Here is a 23,128-nt window from a genome sequence, read left to right on the forward strand (position 1 = left end):
ACTTGTCGAACCGTGCATTTCCTTAAGTTGTTGCGGCAATTTGGACAACTGTTTTGTCAATTCTTCTACAGTTTGAGTGAGAAGTTTATTTTGTGCTAGTATTACATCGTTTGTACCCAATTCCATAATTCTAGGCTTCCTTTGCACGGTTCCTCGATTATATTGGACTTTATGATCGGTGAGAGCCATTTAGTTGATAAATGAAACTACTTCTTCTGCACTTTTTGCTAATAAAGAACCACCGACTGCTGCGTCAAGTAAGAGCTTTGGATGGGGCTTCAATCCATTGCGGAAGATGTGGATTTGTCTTAGATTGTCAAAACTATGATTCGAACATTACTGTAGCATGGATTTGTAACATTCCCAAGCTTCGCATAGAGTTTCATTTGTAGATTGAGCAAACGCGACAATAGCTGTTTTAGCATCCATGAACCGGTTGTGAGGGAAGAATCTGTTAAGAAAATTCTATTCCAATACATTCCAATTGGTCATGGTTTACGTAGGTTGGTCAAGATACCAATCCTTTGCTTTGCTGATCAAGGAGTGCAGAAACAATCTCATGAAACCAACTTCCTCTTCAGCTTCGGGTGCACCTAACATACCGTTCAGTTCATAAAACTTTGTGAGATGGGTGTATGGGTCTTCATGATCCAAACCTGCAAAAGGGTTAGCATAAATAATCTGCAATAATCTTGTTTTCATTTCAGATCGTCTAGTGGTTGGGTTGTTGGTGATACAGGTCAATCGCCTTGGGCTACTTGCGCAATGATCGTTAACAGTCTCGTCTGCCATGGTTCCTGTGATAGGAGTTGTTGATAAAACGGAAGTAGATTCCTTATTCTTTTGTTTGGTTAATTTCTTTTACTTCCTTGTATGTCTTTTGTTCTTTCGGGTTGTTCTTTCGATCTCGGAATCAAAAGGTACTAATTCCCTTGAGCTCGTACCTCGCATACACAAAGCTTTGCAATTTCTAACCAACAAATGTTATGAGAAAGTAAGAAGGTGTAAATATATATACAATATTTTAATAAATATACAAACTTAAAAGATAACAATAACCGTTATGTTCGTAATATCTACGCGTCAGTCCCCGACAACGATGCCATTTTGATGTTGAGTAAATCAAAAGAAGTATTTTGTTATCGTATCCACAGAGACTGGAGCGATATTACCAACGTTTTATATTACTGATATAGATTAAGTTCAAGTTTTTTTGGAAAGTTTAAAGTTTAAATCGAAAGTAATAGTGAAACGTAAGATAAACATAATAAAATAAGTGAAATTGTAATATGACAAATTATCTTGCAGGTATTGGATTTCTTCTACCGTTTACGTGTGCAATGTGCTGATTAATTTTGGAATAACCATGTATTCATTCATACTTCCACATACTTTTCAAAATAACATGTATGTCTACATGAAAGTTTCAAGATTCCAATCGGCTTGTTGAATCGATAATGTCTCAACCGATTAAACAATCTGATTGTATGAAGATCAAGTATTTTGAGGTGGATATTAAGACTAATTCTATGTCTAGCAATTAGAGTTTAATCGATTCGTTATCTTTGATTACTGAGTTCGAAAGCAATTTTCATTAACAAATTGAATTCATAAAATTTGACGATAATAACAAGATAGAATCAATAATCATGAAAGCATGTTTATATTAAGAATATAATCAGTAAATATACATACGATTATGGTAGATTCTTCCAATCCCAGCAAGAGAGGGAGATTAGCTAGCCATTTTCATCGTAGCTTGTACAAAAAGGAAGAATTGGAGATGAATAAGCATCAATGAAAATTCCTTGATCATTGATGCGTATCCACCTCGATTCTTCTATTCCCTCCCCTAAGTGTTTATTACAACCCTTTTTGACAGAATATAATAACTATTACAAATTGTTATCAAAACACAAGATGATTCCTTCTCTATTGCTCTTGGTCCCTTTTTATAATGGTTCTGGCCGTTTGAGTTTGCTTAGCGAGATGAAGTTTCGCTAAGCGAACTATCCTATCTTCTCCACTAAGTTTTGAGCTGTCAAACCGCCTTCCAGGAGCCACCAAACTTCGTTAAGCAAAGTATACTTCACTAAGCGAACTTCCTTCGCCGCTCCTCGCTGCTAGCGAACTAGGATGTTTTGCCTCTAACTTAGTTTCGCTAAGCAAACCAGAGCTCACTTAGCAAATTGGGCCTTCGCTGCTACTCGCTGCTAGCGAACCTGAATGTTTTGCTTCTGGCTTGGTTTCGTTAAGCAAACCAGAATTCGCGTAGCGAAACATGACATGCTTTTTGCTTTGCTTTTTCCTTCCTTTGATCTATTCTTGTAATAATTAACCACACATCTTTAGAAGTATCATTTTCTTGATAAAGTGTGTATAATCTCATGAATAAGTGTTTCCTTAATTCGATAAATGTTATTTTTAATAAGTAAATATTATCCATTTTGGGGCATTTATCAATCACACAACCTTAAGGACTGCTATCAACTCAAGAAGCAAATTAAATATCTCATCTAAGAAGGCCACCTAAAGAAATATGTCAATGGAGACTCCATCCAAAGGTCATGAGTGAGATGTTTCTAGAAGTCCTTGGTCCAAAAGGGGTAAATAACTAAGTAATTGGACGAGGAAAGAATGACATGTAACACCTTTAATACATTCATAGGAGGATTTGTCAGGGCAGAAGACCGATTCTTCCTGCAGAAGATATGTTTTCCAAATCCTAACCATCAAAGGCTCTCCCACCAACTCTAAGAAGGATGTTGCAAGTATCGGCCTGTATGACAACGACTTTATGGGTTATGGTCATAATCGTAAGGTGTGAGAATTGGATATTAAGAGGGTGTGAATTGATCAAGGAAACTCCGTGGAAATCCTCTATTGAGACATATTTGAAAGGCTTCACTTAGAACTAGACGACCTAAATGCTTTCAGTGATCATTTGTGGGATTCTCATATGAGCAAGTGTAGGTGAATGGTTATATTACCCGAAAAACCACATTTGGTGCTGAAGATAGCGACAAATAGATCAAGGTAGGGTAGTTGGATATACAAGCACCTTCCTTATATAACATTATTATAGGATAAGGAAAGTAAGGGTTATCTAGAGAGATCAAGATATTTCCAAAAAGTGTTATGTAGAGAGTCATAAGCTAAAACAAGACCCGATTTTTAGGAGTAAACATTGTAGGCATGAAGCTGGAGGCTAAACTGCAAGAGGATACGCCCAAAGATGAAGGCATGGCCACCCTTCTCCAGTAGATCACAAAGGTGTCATAAGAGAACACTTGTCAGAAACATTTCATTATTTTAGGTGTTGAGCCATGTGTATTTTAGTTCGACTTATTTGTTGGGTGTATTTAGGTGAGTTACAACCTCTGCCGTTTTATGGTTAAATTCATTACGTTATTTGTTTTGTGGGAAGAAGTTTTTTCCCCTAAGTTGGCAATAAGGCGCAAAGGTTTTTAATGAGCCCCCTCATTTTATTACATAAATTGGGATTTATTGTTACTTTGTTCACAAGAACCGACCAATGAAAGGAACTTTACCAAAAATGACCTTATAGGCAACCATATACACTGGATTCCCATGGAGGAATCCTTGTCTCCATTTGAGGTGATTTCATATGTTGGATTCCCTTAGAGGGATCCTTGTCGCGCTATGAGACGATATCATATGTTGGATTCTTGTTAAGAACTCCTTGTCTCCCTTCGAGGAAATCACACGTGATGGATCCTAATTTAGGAATCATTTCCACCCTTTGAGGCAATCACATGTGTTGGATCCTCTTTCATGAATCCATGCCTCCCTATGAGTAACATTATCATCTTCATGAAAGAATCATCGCGATTACAAAGCCACAACAATGTCAAACCCTATTTAGGATAATATGAGGTAGTTCATGAAAATAAGATAAAGGTGTATAGACCCACTGTTTGATTAATCCCCAATGGGAAAAGGACATAAGAGAAGTGGTAAGAGAATTAAAAAATAATAATTACAGAAATCTTTTGAGCAAAATTACAAAATACTCGCTAAGGGTGTGAATAAGTAAACCATAACCTCATTAGTCCTCTAGAGGCCATAATTCATCCAAAGCATCCTCTAGGTGGCCAACGCTACCTTAGAAAATGTATGCTTCCACTTTGTGGCCCTCGTGCTTAGTTTGGGTGACCTCGCCAAAAAAAACACTTGGGTATCTCTAGAGAGGGGGTCTCCTTGTTGTCCACCATCTGGACATCACAAATCACCTTGAAAAAATCCATTTAACTCAAGTTTCATTCAGGATAGAGGACCCCCTTAGGTATTTCAATTGTTCATCCTTTAGCGCAGATAACTCCCCATCGAGCTTTTTAAGAGAAGTGAGGGGGCCATCTTATATTTTTTCCAAGTTAGCGAGATGCCATGCCTCTAGCTCCATTTTTTTAGCAGGGATTTTTAAATCCTCATTTTCTTTCATAAGGCTCCTCACTTTATCTAGGCGCATAACAACGCTTCCCTGGGCCATTACAAGCTTAGATTCCAATTTACCAACAACTCAAATATATTTCTCTCGCTGGGAAGTGCTCCATCAGAAAACCCCTTAGCATGTGGCTTTCTTCCATGCTTGATAGCTAGAGGGGAGACATGTTATGAAGGCCCATGTAGTCAATAGGGAAATCCTCGGAAAAGGGAGATGATCCTCACTAAACTTAATGGCATCAAACACAAGATCACTCGATAGAGAAGGTTGGGAAGATAATCATCCTTTGGAACATGACAAGAACCCTCTCCTTGCTTTTGTATCTTAGGTGGGCAGGTGATCCGCTGTCGCGCGCAGGTCAAAACGAGTGTTTTTCAAAAACGTAGTACGACGATAATTTTCACTCGGATATCGTTCTCACAAGGATTCTTGATTATTATTATCCAAAGGTAAATCGAATTAGGGGGGTTGTTTGGTTTGGTGTTCAATTAAGAAAAAGTGATTATTAAAAGCAATTCTTGAAATAAGCTGTTATGAAATAAGTGATTATGAAATAATTCAATCTACCGATTCAGTTCCTACTATCATCGATTAATATAATTTTAATATCCTAAGTGGATTGTCTATTCCTATTTGGAACAAACTCAATGACAAGCGCAATGAAGTTTGTGAGATGTATGATCCTATTGTCCGAATTAAGCAAATAGGATAAGTTTTCATGGATTAAACAAACATGATTGATCAGAAACAAAAACGAATTAAGCAAACGTGACGTGCCTATGTTAGGATCATACAATCAACCAAATTGAATCAATATATTTCATGCAATCGAATTAAGCATACAAGAACACAAAATATCATTGAAAGGAATTAAACTAAAATTAACATTATAATAATCTCAAGTTTTGGAACCTGAATTACGGCAAATCGAATCAGAAGGATTAGTTCTCCATGGAATTCGTACAAGCTTTCAAATTTTCGTGAATAGTGATGTCGTATACTGTTTTTTGGCTGCTTAGGTTATAGGAAAAGTAGAATAAACCTAATTTGGTCAAAACATAACTCAGGCCCAAACTAAATAACCCAACACAAAATATAAATCTAGTGGTGAAGGCTTCAACGGATTTTTCAACCATGCTACAGTCCTAATTAGCTTCTGACTTCTTCATGAAAGTCGTAGCTCTTTCTCTTAGCTTTCCAACGAATGGTAGCACGCCTTGATCAAATACTCCTAGCTCCAATTATGAATTTATTCGTACAGACTGCTAATGCTGAAAATAAACTACGAAAAACAAATAAGTGTAAAAATAAGATAAATTATAAAAATACATTAAAAGGGAAAAATAACCAAACTAAAACATGGAAATGCATAAGTATAAATATAGAAGAATGTGCATTAAAATTCACTGATCAAATTCCCTCACACTTGAACTTTTGCACTCTAAGCAAAATTTAAAATAAAACAAAGAAAACACAAACACATCATTAGTTACTCATCCTAGGCTACAAGTCTTCTTCGGTTAAGTTTGCATCGATAGATACTAATCTTGCACACTAAGGATATCGTAGGAACACTAATCCACAATTGTGCAGTCATAAACCTCCTGAATACACAAATCAACTCGAATCATGTTATTATGTTAAAGCCTAACTTACTCATTCTTTTCGCTCTTTTTCATTCAGGCGCAATCACATTAAACCCGTTATCTCCACACACCCATATCAAGGCGATCGGTTAGTGACTCTGATCCTTTTTGTATGGGATTCTAGTACTTACGTGGCATAACCCTTTGCTTACTCAGTTGTAGTTGTGGGGGATCGAACCGTAATCCGCCCTACCAAGTTCAGCACCAGAAACCGTTGAACCAACTGACAACGAGTCTTATTTTCAATTTTTTTGAAGGTTCTACATCCATTGGGTTAAGTGACCGGGTGAGGGCACCAAACTTAGAAGGTGCATTTCCCTTTTCTTTTTTTCTTTTTTCTTTTTCGGAACACTCACTTATATTCATCGGCTTCCCTGCATAAAGTGTGTGTGAGATGGTGCTGACTGCTGAATTAAATTACTCAAGAGCTGTCAGAGAATGAGAATTTAAGGCTAAAACATAATGAGAATTCGAATCAATTTCCATATGAAGGAGACTTACGGTGTTAAGACGATATCGATCTTGTGAATTTTTCCCAAGTCTCCGCAAACTAATCTCAAATTAGTCAGTCTATAGCCTAAAACATTCAAGAAGATGCATTTTTTTATTTTTTTATGACTGAAAACAAACAAAACACTAACAAAAACAAGGAAAACAAACGAAACAAATGATTTCCCTCCCCCACACTTGAAATAAGCATTGCCCTCAATGAAAAGACATTAATAATAAAGTAGAGAGAAGGAAAGAAAGACTCCCTGATCAAGTTGCATGGTAGTTAGGTGCTTTCAAAGAAAGCTCCTCTATGCTGACATATTCAGTCATTGAACTTTCATGGAATAGCTTCAAGCGCTGCCCATTGACTTTGAAAGTCTTGTTAGTACCTGCACTTTTTATTTCTACTGCACCATAAGGGAAAACATTAGTAATAACAAAATGGTCAATCCATTTGGATCGAAGTTTCCTAACCATAAGCTTAAGGCGGGAGTTAAACAGTAAAACCTGTTGGCCCACAGAAAATTCCTTCATAGAAATCATTTTATCATGGAAGTGCTTAGTTTTCTCTTTATAAATCCTAGAGCTTTCATAAGCCTCTAGTCTAAGCTCTTCCAGTTGTTGTAATTGGAGTTTTCTTTCAATATCTGCTTGTTGCATCTCCAAATTACAACTTTTCACCGCCCAATAAGCACAGTGTTCTATCTCAACAGGAAGATGACATGCCTTACCAAAAACAAGTCGATAAGGAGACATCCCAATGGGTGTCTTGAAAGCTGTTCTTTGGGCCCAAAGTGCGTCTTCTAGACGACGACTCCAGTCCTTCCTGTTTGGTTGCACCATTTTCTCTAAAACCTGTTTGATCTCCCTGTTTGAGATCTCAGCTTGCCCATTAATTTGTGGGTGATATGCAGTAGAGACTTTGTGCACAACTCCATACTTCCGGAGTAAAGCTTCCATGGTGCGGTTATAGAAATGAGTGCCTTGGTCACTTATGATAGCTCGTGGTATTCCAAACCTGCAAAAGATATTAGACCTGACAAAATCTGCAACAACTCTAGAATCATTAGTCCTAGTGGGGATAGCTTCCACCCACTTTGAAACATAATCAGCAGCAAGCAAAATGTAAAGGAAACTAAATGATACAGGAAATGGGCCCATGAAGTCGACTCCTCATACATCAAATACCTCACAGAAAAGCATAGGCTGCTGAGGCATTTCACTCTTGCGAGTGATGTTTGTACCTGCTATCTAGCACTATTTACAAGTGCGGTAAGCCTCATAAGCATCCTTAAAAATAATTGGCCAATAGAAACCTGAATCAAGGACTTTTCGTGTAGTCCTTTGCGGACCAAAGTGTCCGCCGACTTGAGATGCGTGAGAAAATTTCAAAATGGATTCAATCTCATAGTCGGGGACACATATCCTAATTACCTGATCACTACCAAACTTCCAAAGATATGGATCATCCCAAACATAATATTTGGCATCACTCTTGAGTTTGTGAATCTGTGATTTAGATGCACCTGTAGGAAAAACACCAGCAACAAGAAAATTAACAATGTCAGCAAACCAAGGTGTAATCCCATGCAAAAGAAAAAGCTGCTCATCAGGAAAGTCATCCTGAATAGGAAAAGGATATGCATCTCTCTCTATCCTGCTCAAGTGGTCAGCCACTAAGTTCTCAGCTCCAGTTTTGTGTTTAATCTCTACATTAAATTCTTGGAGCAACAACATCCACCGAATCAATCTCGGTTTTGCATCTTACTTCTTCAACAAGTACTTTAATGCTGCATGGTCAGTAAAAATAACAACCTTGGAACCTAGCAAATATGATCTGAATTGATCAAGAGCAAAAACAATAGTTAGTAGTTCTTTTTTAGTGGTAGTGTAATTTGACTGTGCAGAATCTAAAGTTCTAGAAGCATAGTAAACAACATGGGCAACCCTGTCAACCCTTTGTGCAAGGACAACCCCACCAACATAATTAGACGCATCACACATAATCTCAAAAGGGTGGGTCCAGTCCGGTGGTTGGATTATGGGAGTGGAGGTCAATGCTTTCTTCAAGAAGTCAAACGCTTGTTTGCATTTGTCATCAAAGTTGAAAGTGACATCATTCTTCAACAAGTTTGACAGCGGAAGAGCTATCTTGCTGAAATCCTTGATGAAACGCCTGCAAAAACCTGCATGACCAAGAAAAGAACGAATCTCGCGAACGCAAGAAGGGTAAGGCAGTGTAGAAATCACATCTATTTTAGCAGGGTCAACAGAAATTCCCTTTTCTGAAATTATGTGACCCAATACAATTCCCTGATCAACCATAAAGTGGCATTTTTCATAATTTAAAACGAGATCAGTTTTGATGCATCTTTCTAAAATCAAGCTTAAACTGCTTAAGCATGCATCAAAAGAGGAACCATAGACAATGAAATCGTCCATAAAGACTTCCATGCAATTTTCAATGAAATCAGAAAAAATGCTAATCATGCATCACTGGAAAGTGCCAGGAGCATTGCAAAGACCAAAAGGCATCCTATTGTAAGCAAAAGTATCGAAGGGACAAGTAAAAGTGGTCTTCTCTTGATCTTCCGGTGCAATATGAATCTGAAAGTAACCTGAAAAACCATCAAGAAAACAGTAATGTGATTTACCGGCAAGTCGTTCAAGAATTTGGTCAATGAACGGTAAAGGAAAGTGATCCTTTCTCGTAGCCTGGTTCAATCTCCTGTAATCAATATAAACTCTCCAGCTGTTCTGAACTCTAGTGGGAACAAGTTCATTCTTTTCATTTTTTTACCACTGTGAGTCCTGATTTCTTAGGTACAACCTGCACTGGGCTTACCCATTTACTGTCAGAGATAGGATAAATGACACTTGCTTGCAAGAGTTTGGTGACCTCCTTCTTCACAACATCAAGAAGCAAAGGATTAAGCCTCATTTGGGACTGCCTTACTGTTTTCGCTCCGTCCTCAAGTAATATCCTGTGCATGCACATCGACGGACTAATACCTCGAAGGTCGGCTAATGTCCACCCGATTGCCTTCTTGTGCTTCTTTAAAACCTGCAAAAGCTTGTCTTCCTGATCGAAATCAAGGTTGGAATAAATAATAACAGGGAGTTTTTCATTAGTCTTCAAATAAGCGTATTTCAGGTTTTCAGGGAGCTGTTTCAACTCTAAAGACGGGGGTTGCTCGATGGATGGAATGCTTGGGGCAGCCGGGATGTTAAGAGCATCAACTGCAAAAACAGCTTCATCGGCAACAACTTCACCTGTAGGAAATGTATCAGGCTGCAAGGCAGCACCAATCTCAGCACACACAACACAAAGGTTAATGTCAATACAATCAACACATGAGTAAATATCATCAAAACCAGATAAAGATGGAAAATCAAGTGAAAATAAATCAGAACAAGTGTCCTCTGTAAGAACAAAATTGTTCTACAACAGATTCCTTGATTTTGATGATAACAAAGGATGAAACCAAAAATGGCACCCTAACGAAAAGTTTCTAAGTGTGCAGGGTTCTAAAGAAAGAAGGAAGAAATCTGATGATGTCATCAGATACAGAACCAGATCAGATACAAATTATCAGAAGATAAGAAGCATCTGAAGTAGAAACACGTTCAAGAAAGTCTAACTCTGAGCAAAACAACAAAGTATCAGAAGCATTTGAACAAGAAGTAAGCTCTAGAAGTTCTGACTCTGATCAACGCTATCTCTAAACTCCAGAACTTATCAGCGCTATCTGAAGAATCCATCAGAATCCAAAAGAGATCAACATCAGAAGCAAGACTCCAAGATTCTCAGATACACGAAGACTCTGATCATGGAATTGCTAATTATGAAAGAGTAACGTTAAAGTCAAGTAAAGGTTTGCAAATGGATTTCCTAATACAGAAAGAGACGTTAATCTCCAATTTCAATAAAGAAGATACTATATGTGGTAAGTAGTCATTTCAAGGAGAGAAAGTTATCTTGCAAAAGCTATTTAAGTGATGGCGTAAATTCATTTTAATATCCACCAGTTTCAACCACTACTTCTCTTCTATATAAAGGACTGCAAATCAACATTCAGTACACAATAACACATACAAAGAAAAATCATACTGAAACATCAACGCTCAAGAAAACACTCTTGCTCTCTAAATCTTCACGAAGCTTTTGCTTATAACGTGAATCACTTTGTTCTTACTATTGTAATATTTGCTTATCTTAGAAGCACTCTAGATTACATAAATCTTTTATCTATTGTTTGTTTATTTCCTCAAGTGACTCTGTGTAGTCTGTATACTTGAGAGGACTAAGAGATCTTTCTCTTAGACGTTGTTTGTAATCTTTCAAGATTAGTGGATTAAGTCCTTGTTGAAGGCGAAATCACCTCGGCCGGGTGGACTGGAGTAGCTTTGTGTTATAAGCGAACCAGTATAAAATCATTGTGTGGTTTTCTTTTTGAAAAAGCGTTTATTTTTCCAAACAATTCAAACCCCCCCTTTCTTGTTTTTCTCACCTTCAATTGGTATCAGAGCTTGTTGAAAGGACAGTTTTGAAGTGTCGGGTTTTTGTTATCGTATCCACAGAGATTGTAAGATATCACTGCCGTTCAATGGTTGAATTAATCTTAACTTATAGTAACACTAGGGTTTTGGGTTTTAATCAAGTTATCTTGCATACAAAGTAATTAATTGCGGTAAAAGTTACGTTTTGATTAATATGAGAAATATTGTCAGAGTTAGGTTTCAATGATTACACTTGCTTTGCATGTTTTTGCACGGTCAACAATATTATAAACTCCTTTAGATGATAAATAATTTCACAAAGTCCTCTCAATGCGTTTCTCTCGAACACCCATTGTGAGTTTTGTCATTTTGATCCATTGTTTCTCTCGAACACAATCTATCAAAAAGACAACGTTTTGGTTCAACCTTATGGTGAACAAAATCATTCGTTACTATCTCTAGCTCACAAACAAGTTTGGATGAAAACCTAGGTCAAGAATCGGTAAACATCTCTCGATCAAATACCAACACAAAGAGTTTTAAATAGAAACAAAGTTTTCATCATATATTTACCGTTAAAGAGTTTACATATGAGGATCCTTACATTTACACACAAAGCTTGGAAATCACCTACATCTAACCTTGACAAATGGAGACTTAGCTACTCATTTTCATGGTAGCTTGGTCGGCAAGTAAGAAAAGAGGGTTGATCAACATCCAAGTCGAATGATCGAAGTTGGATGGGAATCCACCTTCTTTTTGTGGAAGATGGTTGCTAGATGAAGAGAAATGAAATTAGGGCATAAAATCCCCCACAAAGCAATGCTGTAAAATATCTAAGAGAAAAGTACAAAAAATGGAAAAGTTGGTAAAAAGTGGTCTAGTGGCACCTGCTACTTATAGACAAGTGCAGAACTGTCACGTTCGCTAGGCGAGCAGAATGGCTCGCCTAGCGAAGGCCAAAAATGGGCACAAAATGCCCCTGCGCCCAGAGAAAACTGGGCCTGTGGAACTGTCATGTTCGCCTAGCGAACAGACCTTCGCCTAGCGAAGCACTCGCTTCAACCTTCGCCCCAGCGAGGTTGAAAGGTTTTGCTACTGGAATGCTCGCTGGGGACTCGCTAGAGCCTCGCCTAGCGAGCTAGTGCTGGCTGCTCATTTCACCAAAACAGACTGAATTCGCTGCCACTTCGCCTTCAGTTCGCCTAGCGAATTAATTAACCAATTTACTGGAGCCTTTCGCCAGGAGCTCGCCTAGCGAAGGTTTTGCTTCGCCACATCCTCGCCTAGCGAGCTGGCAGATAGAATGCTTGTTTGCTTTGGTTCCTTTGCCAATTTTGTTGTGTCCTCCTTATCAATTAATTCATGCCTTTCCTGCACAATAATCACACACATCAAAGGCACCAAGCTTGTTTATCAATGTAATGCATTCCATGTAAAATGAATGTGGTTTTGGCAATTTTAGCAAGGCAAAAGAGTGAAAGATGCCCACATATGATAGCTCAAATAAGCACTTTTGGGCATCTAACAACTCTCCCCAACTAGATTCTTGCTTGTCCTCAAGCAAAGTATGCCTCTTGAAAGACAAGAGGATTTGCATAAAGAAACAGTTTCTCCGAAGTTGGATAAACGGCTCAAATACAAGCGAAATCCGCCAATACACGTTTCCAACGGTTTTGAATAAAATAATACATAAGAACTAAAACTTAAGTAGCAATGCAAAATATTTATCTATCTGCAACAATACTATTCTGAATGAATCACCCTATCTCTCCTCTTCGAATAAGGATTGAAGATTTAACGCGTTTGCAACCGCGGGAATAATCTCACTCTCTAACAAATAATGAAGAAATCAAACAGATTCATACAATGTCTAATAATTATAAGTTGTACTGTGGAAACAAAAAGATCACTAAGGGCTTTTCGGTTGAAGCTTGGTCGGGTTAACAAACAAGGGACATTTCTAAGGCCATTGAAACGAAAGTGCCGATGCAAAAGAGACATTCACAGTAATATTCACACTACTCGACTTTGTTTCCTTTGTTTCTTATTTGTAACCTTCACAACACATATTCCACAACTCAACTCTTATTTTTCACTATTTTTCTTCCAAGCAAGCATTCATTTTTTTTTTTTTTTCATTCTTTCTATTTTTGTTCTTTTCTTTCACATCAAATATACAAAACAGATGTTCATTTTCTACATTTTCTATACATATATTTTTCTATGCTTGCTCGGTTTTTCTTTTCATTTTCAAAAGCTGTGGTACTTACCAATTCTTTTTCGTTCTCCCCAACTTATTTCTTCCACACCCTAAGTGAATGCTCTTAACTTTTTACGGCAAAAGAACAATAATCAAGATTTTTCGGGTTGTAAAAAAAACATTTTTGAGATCTCGCTTTATTTCAAGCCGAGATTCAACTGTTCAGGCTCAAAGGGGTTAACAAATACTCTCTCTGCTCACAGGTAAGTTGTTTTTGGATGTAGTTGTGCTCGAAAGAAAACAAGTGCCTTAATCATTTCTAATTGCTTCCACAATTTCACAATAATAACAGACAAATAATGAATCAAATGAATCAACAAAACTTATTAGACTCCAGCATTTAAGTGTACAATGGAGGTTTCCTCACACTTTGTGGTTTTAGGTTCTAGATGAAACATTCATTCAATTATGTTGCACAAAGACAATATTCAATTTACCAAAAAGAGTAAAGTTCCTAATGCATTCTAAAATTCTAGCCGACGGTAACCATGTACCTTAGCTTCATTCACTTGTTATTCTTATCATTGCCCTCCAAGCTCGGATGCACCTTCATTGGGTACTTCTTGAGGAGCAACCAATCTAGAAGGGTTTGCCACTCATTCAACCAAAAATTTATTAAACACACAAAATTAACAACAAACATAAATAATATTAACTGAAAAAAATAAAATTTTGTTCGTGGGGGACAAAACACCCCAATAGTACAACCCATTGGTCAAAATACAAAATTCAAAAGTACAAATAAAAATGCCATAATAAAAACTGAAATACAAAAACAAAAACTTAACCCACAAAGGGCTCAAGACTCCTCCTCACTACCGGCCTCAGAACCGGTCGCCTCATCATCATCCTCATCATCATCATCAGCTCCCACCCCCTCAGAATAGACTGGCACGTCCACGGGCCAATTTGCATTAGTCAAAAACTGCTCCCGTGTCATCAAAGCATGTGCACCACTACCCTGCAGCTGCAAACGCTGCATCGAGTCGTGCATGTCAATCATAGCCCTCTGCGATGCTGCCATCCACTGGAAATTGTATTCACACGCAGCCCGCAGGTATGGATCGACCCTGGGAGTAGAAGCACTAGGACCATCAGAAACCCTAGTGCTACCTGAGGCTGCACTGCTGCCGGTGGCCTTAGCTCTGCAGTATTTTGCCACATACCGGTCATCAATAGGAGCCGGGATCCTAACCTGACCCCGAGACGGAAGTCGCACTCGTGCCTTAATGCACAGGCTCATAATCAAACAAGGGAATGCAAGGGGGCAATTCACCCGAGCCCCCGACTTCAGTCCGCTCTCTATTACCGTCTTCAGCTCATTGGCAATGATCCTCGCCACATCAATCTCAACATTGGCGAGGATGGAATGTACTAAGTGTGCCACTGGGATCGGCACAGTAGATGTGTGGGATTTGGGTTGTATGTTGGTCAAAACCAGAAGAAGAATCAGCTGAGCCATGGGAGTCATGTCCTCCCGATGATATCTCATAGGAACCCCAGATGGGTTCGGCTCAACTGATTTCCCTGGTAGAAGCAGGGCGGCTGTAATTGCTGGGATATCCTTGTGCAGCCGGAGGTCAATATGGTACTGGTCTCTCTCATCAGCACCCAGCTGAAGCGGCTCCCCGAGGATTTGGTTGATCGTATCCCTGTCAAAAGGAACTGGCCGACCGGCCACTCTAGAGACCCAAGTGAAGGGCTCATCATCATCAGGCAATGCGTTAGCGTAGAACTCCCGCACCGTAGCGATGTCATAGTGTTCCAAGGGATTTATCAACCTATCCCATTTCTTAGTATCAATCAACCCGGCAAAACTCCGATACGTGCCCTGTGGGTTGATCAGAAAACGCTTCTCAGGCAAAATGTTTCGCTTCTCCAAAGCGATGTACCGTGCCGCTTGTTTCGGGCCCACAAACTTGTCGTGGTCGAATTGGATCGGCACGGTTCGTGAAGTAGTTGCCGCTCCCTTTCTTTTCTTGCCAGCACTTGATCTTGACTCCATTCTGCAAAACAAGAGATAAAGCAACAAACACGAAACAAACAGATTAGAAATTAAAACATAAATCAAAATTCTGCCATGTTCGCTGCTGCTTCGCCTAGCGAAGTTGCAGCGAACTCTCGCCCCAGGTCGCCTAGCGAGCTGCTAGCGAACCTTACGGGTTTTGGGGTTTTCTGCATTTTCAAAATTGTTTCCCCAAAACCTGTACATACAAGGTTTCCACAGCAAAACCCAATGATTCCTCATGACAATGAATTGTTCTATGCTATTGGGGATACCTAATTTCATGGAAAACCTAAGTAAGAGTAAATCCCCAATTTAAAAACCTAAATGCACAACATTGCAAACTCCCAAAATTGCATGCAACCTCAAGGTTCCTATCATACCTATCCTATTTACCATTCAAAGTTGGAAATAAATAATGCAACAAAAGAAACATGCAATAGGGCAAACCTTGAGGTTAACGGATTTGGAAAGGAGAAGTGGGAAGTGTTTGCAAATGACCGACACACAAATGTTGTTGATATGGATGCACGGTAGAAAATTTTGAGAAGGGAAATCGCACACTTCAGCAGAGCAGTTCAGAAGAATTTTTAGGGTGAGGGCAAAACTGCCCTGCTGAACTGTTTAAATATAACAGTACTGGTGCGCTCGCTACTGCCTCGCCTAGCGAGCAGGTAGCGAGCGCACTCGCTGCAGACTCGCCTAGCGAGCTGCAAGCGAGCATGACAGCAAGTGCTTTTGCAAATGCAGCACTTGCATGTCATCCAATACTCATACAACATCAAACATAAAACAGGAAATACTTACAATGTTGGGGTGCCTCCCAACTAGCGCTTGTTTAACGTCGGCTAAGCTCGACGGTGCGATGCTCACAGAGGAGCATCGAGCGGCTGAGCACAACTCTCGCGATCCACATGACCGCCGAGATACACTTTCAATCGTTGGCCGTTTACGGTCCAACTGTCTTTCTCGTCCATGTCTTCAATGATAACGGCCCCGTACTCTTTGACTTCTTTCACCCGAAATGGCCCGGACCATTTCGATTTCAACTTCCCGGGAAACAACTTCAACCGGGAGTTGAACAATAAGACCAATTGTCCGGGCATGAATTCTTTGGTTCGGATCTTTTTGTCATGATACTTCTTGGCTTTTTCCTTGTACAACCAACTTGAGTGGTATGCGGCATTGCGCATCTCCTCCAACTCAAGTAGTTGTACTTTCCTTTTTTCACCGGCCGACTCATTCTCAAAATTTAAAAATTTGAGGGCCCACAAGGCCTTGTGCTCCAATTCAACCGGCAAATGGCAAGTTTTACCAAATACCAATTGAAAGGGAGTTAGGCCAATTGGAGCTTTAAAGGCCGTACGGTAGGCCCATAATGCTTCGTCCAATTTTTGGGACCACTCCTTTTTCGAGTTAGACACGGTTTTCTCGAGGATTCTCTTGATCTCACGATTAGAGACCTCGGCTTGGCCATTAGCCTGAGGGTGGTACGGAGTTGTCACCCTATGCGATACACCATAATGTTTTAAAATTGTTTCCAAAGGTGCATTGCAAAAGTGTGACCCTCCGTCACTTATCAACACTCGGGGAGTTCCAAAACGGGAAAAGATGTTTTTCTTTAAAAATTTTATCACCGTTTTGGCATCCGCCCGAGGTGAGGCAATCGCCTCAACCCACTTAGAGACATAATCAACAGCTACAAGCATGTACTCATTCCCGTAAGAGGGTGGGAAAGGTCCAACAAAATCTATGCCCCAACAATCGAACACTTCCACTTCTTGGATATTTTGGAGAGGCATCTCATCTCTCTTACCTATCCCACCACTTCTTTGGCAACTGTCACAACTTTGCGCATGGGTATGTGCGTCTTTAAAAATAGTTGGCCAATAAAATCCCGATTGAAGAATTTTAGTGGCCGTTCTAACCCCATTATAATGACCGCCATAAGGCGAGTTGTGACAATGCCAAAGGATGCTCTGGGCTTCATCACCAGTTACGCATCTCCTCAACAGGTTATCGCTACCCAACTTAAACAAGTATGGGTCATCCCAAACATAATACTTCGCATCCGAAAGGAACTTCCTCTTTTGGTTCGAAGTTAGATCAGCCGGCACACAACCACTAGCCTTGTGGTTTGCAAAGTCTGCAAACCACGGCCTAACTTGAACCTTAAACAATTTTTCATCAGGAAATTCTTCCCGGATTTCCTTTTCAGATGCGGTAACCTCGACATTCACCAAGCGGGATAAATGATCCGCTACCAAGTTTTCCGATCCCTTCTTGTCTTTAATTTCGACATCGAATTCTTGTAACAAGAGGATCCAACGGATGAGCCTTTGCTTCGAATCCGGCTTGGTCAGCAGATATTTAATCGCCGCGTGGTCGGTGTACACCACGACTTTAGACCCTATAAGATAGGACCTAAACTTTTCTAGCGCATACACTATTGCGAGTAGTTCTTTTTCCGTTGTGGCATAATTTATTTGAGCCTCGTTAAGAACCTTACTCGCATAATGTATAGCATGAAAAGTTTTGTCCTTTCTTTGGCCAAGTACCGCTCCAACGGCATAGTCACTCGCGTCACACATTAATTCAAAATTTTCATTCCAATCGGGAGCGACTATTATTGGAGCGGTAACCAATTTTTCTTTTAAAACCTCGAAAGCTTGCAAACAATCGTCGGTGAAGAGAAATACCTGATCTTTGGCGAGTAAATTGCTCAAAGGTTTAGCCACCTTTGAGAAGTCCTTGATGAAGCGCCGGTAGAACCCCGCGTGCCCCAAAAAACTACGGATGCCCTTCACATTGACCGGAGGGGGTAATTTTTCAATTACATCAACTTTAGCTCTATCCACTTCAAGTCCCCTTTTAGAGACTTTGTGGCCTAGCACAATCCCCTCGGTCACCATAAAGTGACACTTTTCCCAATTCAGCACCAAATTAGTCTTCACACACCTTTCCAACACCGTCTTCAAATTTGCCAAGCATAGACTAAACGTCCCACCAAACACCGAGAAGTCATCCATGAAGACTTCCATTGTTTTCTCTATTAGATCGGCAAAAATAGCTTGGACACATCGTTGGAATGTCGCCGGCGCATTGCAAAGCCCAAAAGGCATTTTTCTGTATGCGAACACTCCAAACGGACACGTGAAAGCCGTCTTCTCATGATCAACCGGGTCAACCGCAATTTGGTTGTACCCGGAGTAGCCGTCTAAAAAACAGTAGTATTGTTGGCCCGATAGTCTTTCAAGCATTTGATCCATAAATGGGAGTGGAAAATGGTCCTTACGAGTTGCGGTATTCAACCGTCTATAATCTATACACATTCTCCATCCCGTGGCAACTTTAGTCGGGATCAATTCGTCTTTGGCATTACGGATTACGGTCATTCCACCCTTCTTCGGAACCACGTGCACGGGACTAACCCACGGACTATCCGAGATCGGGTAAATCATTCCCGCATCCAAAAGCTTCACCACTTCCTTTCTTACAACCTCTTTCATCGTAGGATTTAAGCGGCGTTGTGGTTGAGCCACCGGCTTGAAATCCTCCTCCATCAAAATCTTGTGCATACAATAGGATGGACTAATTCCTTTAAGATCGGAAAGAGTCCAACCCATAGCTTCTTGATTTGTCTTTAGCACAAATATGAGACGGGCTTCTTCTTCAATTGTCAAAAGGTTGCTTATGATAACCGGCTTGTCCTCGGTATCATCAAGGAATACATATTTCAACGTCGAAGGTAACTCTTTTAATTCAATTGACGCTTTCTCGTCAATTACCTCCTTCTTCAAATTTTCTTCCTCTACTTCCCACGGTTGTAGGTCTTCCAAGCTATCAAATTCCTTCAAGCATTCCTCAAGAGCTAGCTCCTCTTCAACAGTGAAAACCTCCAATGAGTCGTCGAGAGCTAACTCCATAGGAGATATCTCGTGAATATGCTTTGAAACTTCCATAATAGCGTCTTCGATCACATCGATTCGAAAGCTATCATGTCTATCCTTGGAATGCTTCATCGCCTCGAATAGATCAAAGGTGACCTCCTCATTTTGAACACGCACCTTCATTAAACCGTCATCAACATCAATCATCATTCTTGCGGTCTTCATGAATGGTCGGCCCAATATGAGCGGAGCATCATCATCTTCCTCCATATCAATTACAATGAAATCCACCGGGAAGAAGAACTTGTCGACCTTCACCAACACATCTTGGGCTACGCCATGAGGATGGGTCGTCGACTTATCCGCCAATTGTAATGTCATTCGGATGGACTTAATCTCGATGTTGCCAAGCCTCTTGATAATTGACAAAGGTATAAGATTTATGCTCGACCCCAAGTCAATAAGTCCCTTTCCGACATACACATCACCAATTTTAACCGGCAATGTAACTCTTCCCGGATCAACCTCTTTCTTAGGAAGCGTCCTTTGAATGATGGCACTACAGCTCGCATCAAGGACGATGGTCTCCGGTTCCGTATACCTCCGCTTTTTGGTTAGTATGTCCTTCATGAACTTGGCATACTTTGGCATTTGTTCCAAAGCTTCAGCAAACGGAATGTTTATTTGTAATTGCTTAAAAATATCCATGAACCGGGCGTAATGCCGTTCATTCTCCCTTTTTGACGGGGCATGAGGGTAAGGAAGGTTTTGGACAGGAGTAGCGCTCACTACCTCCTTCCCTTTCGCTATTCTAGCGCTTTTCCATCTCGGCTTCTTCACTACCTCCCTTATTACCTCATCATTTTTATTCTCCTCAATCTCCACATTTTTTTCATTTTCAACTTCACCATTATTTTTATTCTTTTCAACTACTTCCTCATCACTCCACACTCCTACTTCACCATCAACATTTTCTTCCACTATTTCCTCCTCAATCTCCTTCTCTTTCTCTCTTTTTTCACTCGCCATTCTTTTTTCGTTTTCACTACCCAACTCCCTTCCACTTCTCGTCACAATCACCTTACAATGCTCCTTAGGATTTGTTTGCGTATTGGCCGAGAAAGAAGGACCGGTTTGTTGTTCAGCTAGTTGCTTGGCAAGTTGCCCCACTTGAGTTTCAAGATTTTTTATGGCCGCGTCATTACTCTTTTGATTGGCCATTGACATTTGCATGAATTGCGTCAATGTCTCTTCCAATTTAGAATTGACTACCGGCGGTTGTTGAGATTGATACGGATTTTGGGGAGGATTTTGACGGCTAGAAGAACCACCTCCATAACCTTGGTTATGATAATAGTTGCTTCTAGGTTGGAACCCTTGGTTCCCTTGGAATTGTTGTTGTGGTTGTTGTTGTTGAGGGTGCGGTTGATATGGTTGTTGTTGTCTTGGTTGATAGTCCCGTTGATTGGCCATATAGTTCACTTCGTCAAAGCCGGGAGGTGGACAGAATCCGGTGTCATGTTCACCTTTACAAAGTTCACAACAAGCTATTTGTTTAGCTTTTGACGGTTCTCTTAACTCTTTGATTTGTTGCGTTAAAAGTTCCACTTGTTGTGAGATGAGCTTGTTTTGGGCAAGTATGGCATCATTCGTCCCTAACTCAAGCACTCCCGCCTTCTTCAAAGAATTTCCACGACTTTGACTTTGAAGATCATTCAAAGCCATACGGTTGATAATGTTGGTGGCTTCTTCGGCACTTTTTGACATCAACGAGCCACCCGAGGTGGCATCCAACAACGTCTTACAGTTTGGTTGAAGTCCATTTCGGAAGATATGGATTTGAGTTAATTCATCAAATCCATGCCCTTTACATTTCCTAAGCATGGACTTGAATCTCTCCCACGCTTCATTCAACGATTCACTGGTTCCTTGAGAAAACACCGAGATGGCCGTCTTTGATTCCATGAATCGGTTATGAGAGAAAAATCTTTCAATGAATTTCTCCTCTAACACATTCCAATCTGTCATTACGGCAGGTGTTTGATCAAGATACCAATCCTTTGCTTTACCGAGCAAAGCGTGAGGAAATAAACGTCTGAACAACGGAAGCTCCTGAGCCTGATCCACTCCGGCAGCCAATGCTATCTCATAGAATTTTGTGAGAAAAGCAAATGGGTCTTCATGGTCCATTCCGGTGAATGGACTCCCATACAATAAATTCAGAGTTCCCGTCTTCATCTCAGCTTGCCTTCCAGTTTGGTTGGCAAACTGAGCGGTGTTCCTTGGACTGTTGATACATGGAGTAGAGATCGGTGGTGGTGGTTGTGGCTCCATGTTTGGTACAAATGTGTGTGGATTGGTGGTTGAAGAACTTTCTCCTTGCTCTTGGCGTTGCCTAGCCTGTTGCCTCCTACGTCTTGTTTTGCTATTGAGCCTCCTTGCGGTTCTCTCGATCTCAGGATCAAAAAGAAGTTCGTCCACAGGGATTTTCCCTCGCATAAAACGTAAGCTGCACACTAAACCAAACGAATTACAAGCACAAGTCAAAAATTCACAAGCTAAAACTTAAACAACCAATGCGATGCTCGCAATATCAATTTACAATCCCCGGCAACGGCGCCATTTTGTTGAAAGGACAGTTTTGAAGTGTCGGGTTTTTGTTATCGTATCCACAGAGATTGTAAGATATCACTGCCGTTCAATGGTTGAATTAATCTTAACTTATAGTAACACTAGGGTTTTGGGTTTTAATCAAGTTATCTTGCATACAAAGTAATTAATTGCGGTAAAAGTTACGTTTTGATTAATATGAGAAATATTGTCAGAGTTAGGTTTCAATGATTACACTTGCTTTGCATGTTTTTGCACGGTCAACAATATTATAAACTCCTTTAGATGATAAATAATTTCACAAAGTCCTCTCAATGCGTTTCTCTCGAACACCCATTGTGAGTTTTGTCATTTTGATCCATTGTTTCTCTCGAACACAATCTATCAAAAAGACAACGTTTTGGTTCAACCTTATGGTGAACAAAATCATTCGTTACTATCTCTAGCTCACAAACAAGTTTGGATGAAAACCTAGGTCAAGAATCGGTAAACATCTCTCGATCAAATACCAACACAAAGAGTTTTAAATAGAAACAAAGTTTTCATCATATATTTACCGTTAAAGAGTTTACATATGAGGATCCTTACATTTACACACAAAGCTTGGAAATCACCTACATCTAACCTTGACAAATGGAGACTTAGCTACTCATTTTCATGGTAGCTTGGTCGGCAAGTAAGAAAAGAGGGTTGATCAACATCCAAGTCGAATGATCGAAGTTGGATGGGAATCCACCTTCTTTTTGTGGAAGATGGTTGCTAGATGAAGAGAAATGAAATTAGGGCATAAAATCCCCCACAAAGCAATGCTGTAAAATATCTAAGAGAAAAGTACAAAAAATGGAAAAGTTGGTAAAAAGTGGTCTAGTGGCACCTGCTACTTATAGACAAGTGCAGAACTGTCACGTTCGCTAGGCGAGCAGAATGGCTCGCCTAGCGAAGGCCAAAAATGGGCACAAAATGCCCCTGCGCCCAGAGAAAACTGGGCCTGTGGAACTGTCATGTTCGCCTAGCGAACAGACCTTCGCCTAGCGAAGCACTCGCTTCAACCTTCGCCCCAGCGAGGTTGAAAGGTTTTGCTACTGGAATGCTCGCTGGGGACTCGCTAGAGCCTCGCCTAGCGAGCTAGTGCTGGCTGCTCATTTCACCAAAACAGACTGAATTCGCTGCCACTTCGCCTTCAGTTCGCCTAGCGAATTAATTAACCAATTTACTGGAGCCTTTCGCCAGGAGCTCGCCTAGCGAGCTGGCAGATAG

The sequence above is a fragment of the Lathyrus oleraceus genome, chromosome 7 (assembly GCF_024323335.1).
Source record: "Lathyrus oleraceus cultivar Zhongwan6 chromosome 7, CAAS_Psat_ZW6_1.0, whole genome shotgun sequence".
Lineage (NCBI taxonomy): Eukaryota > Viridiplantae > Streptophyta > Magnoliopsida > Fabales > Fabaceae > Lathyrus > Lathyrus oleraceus.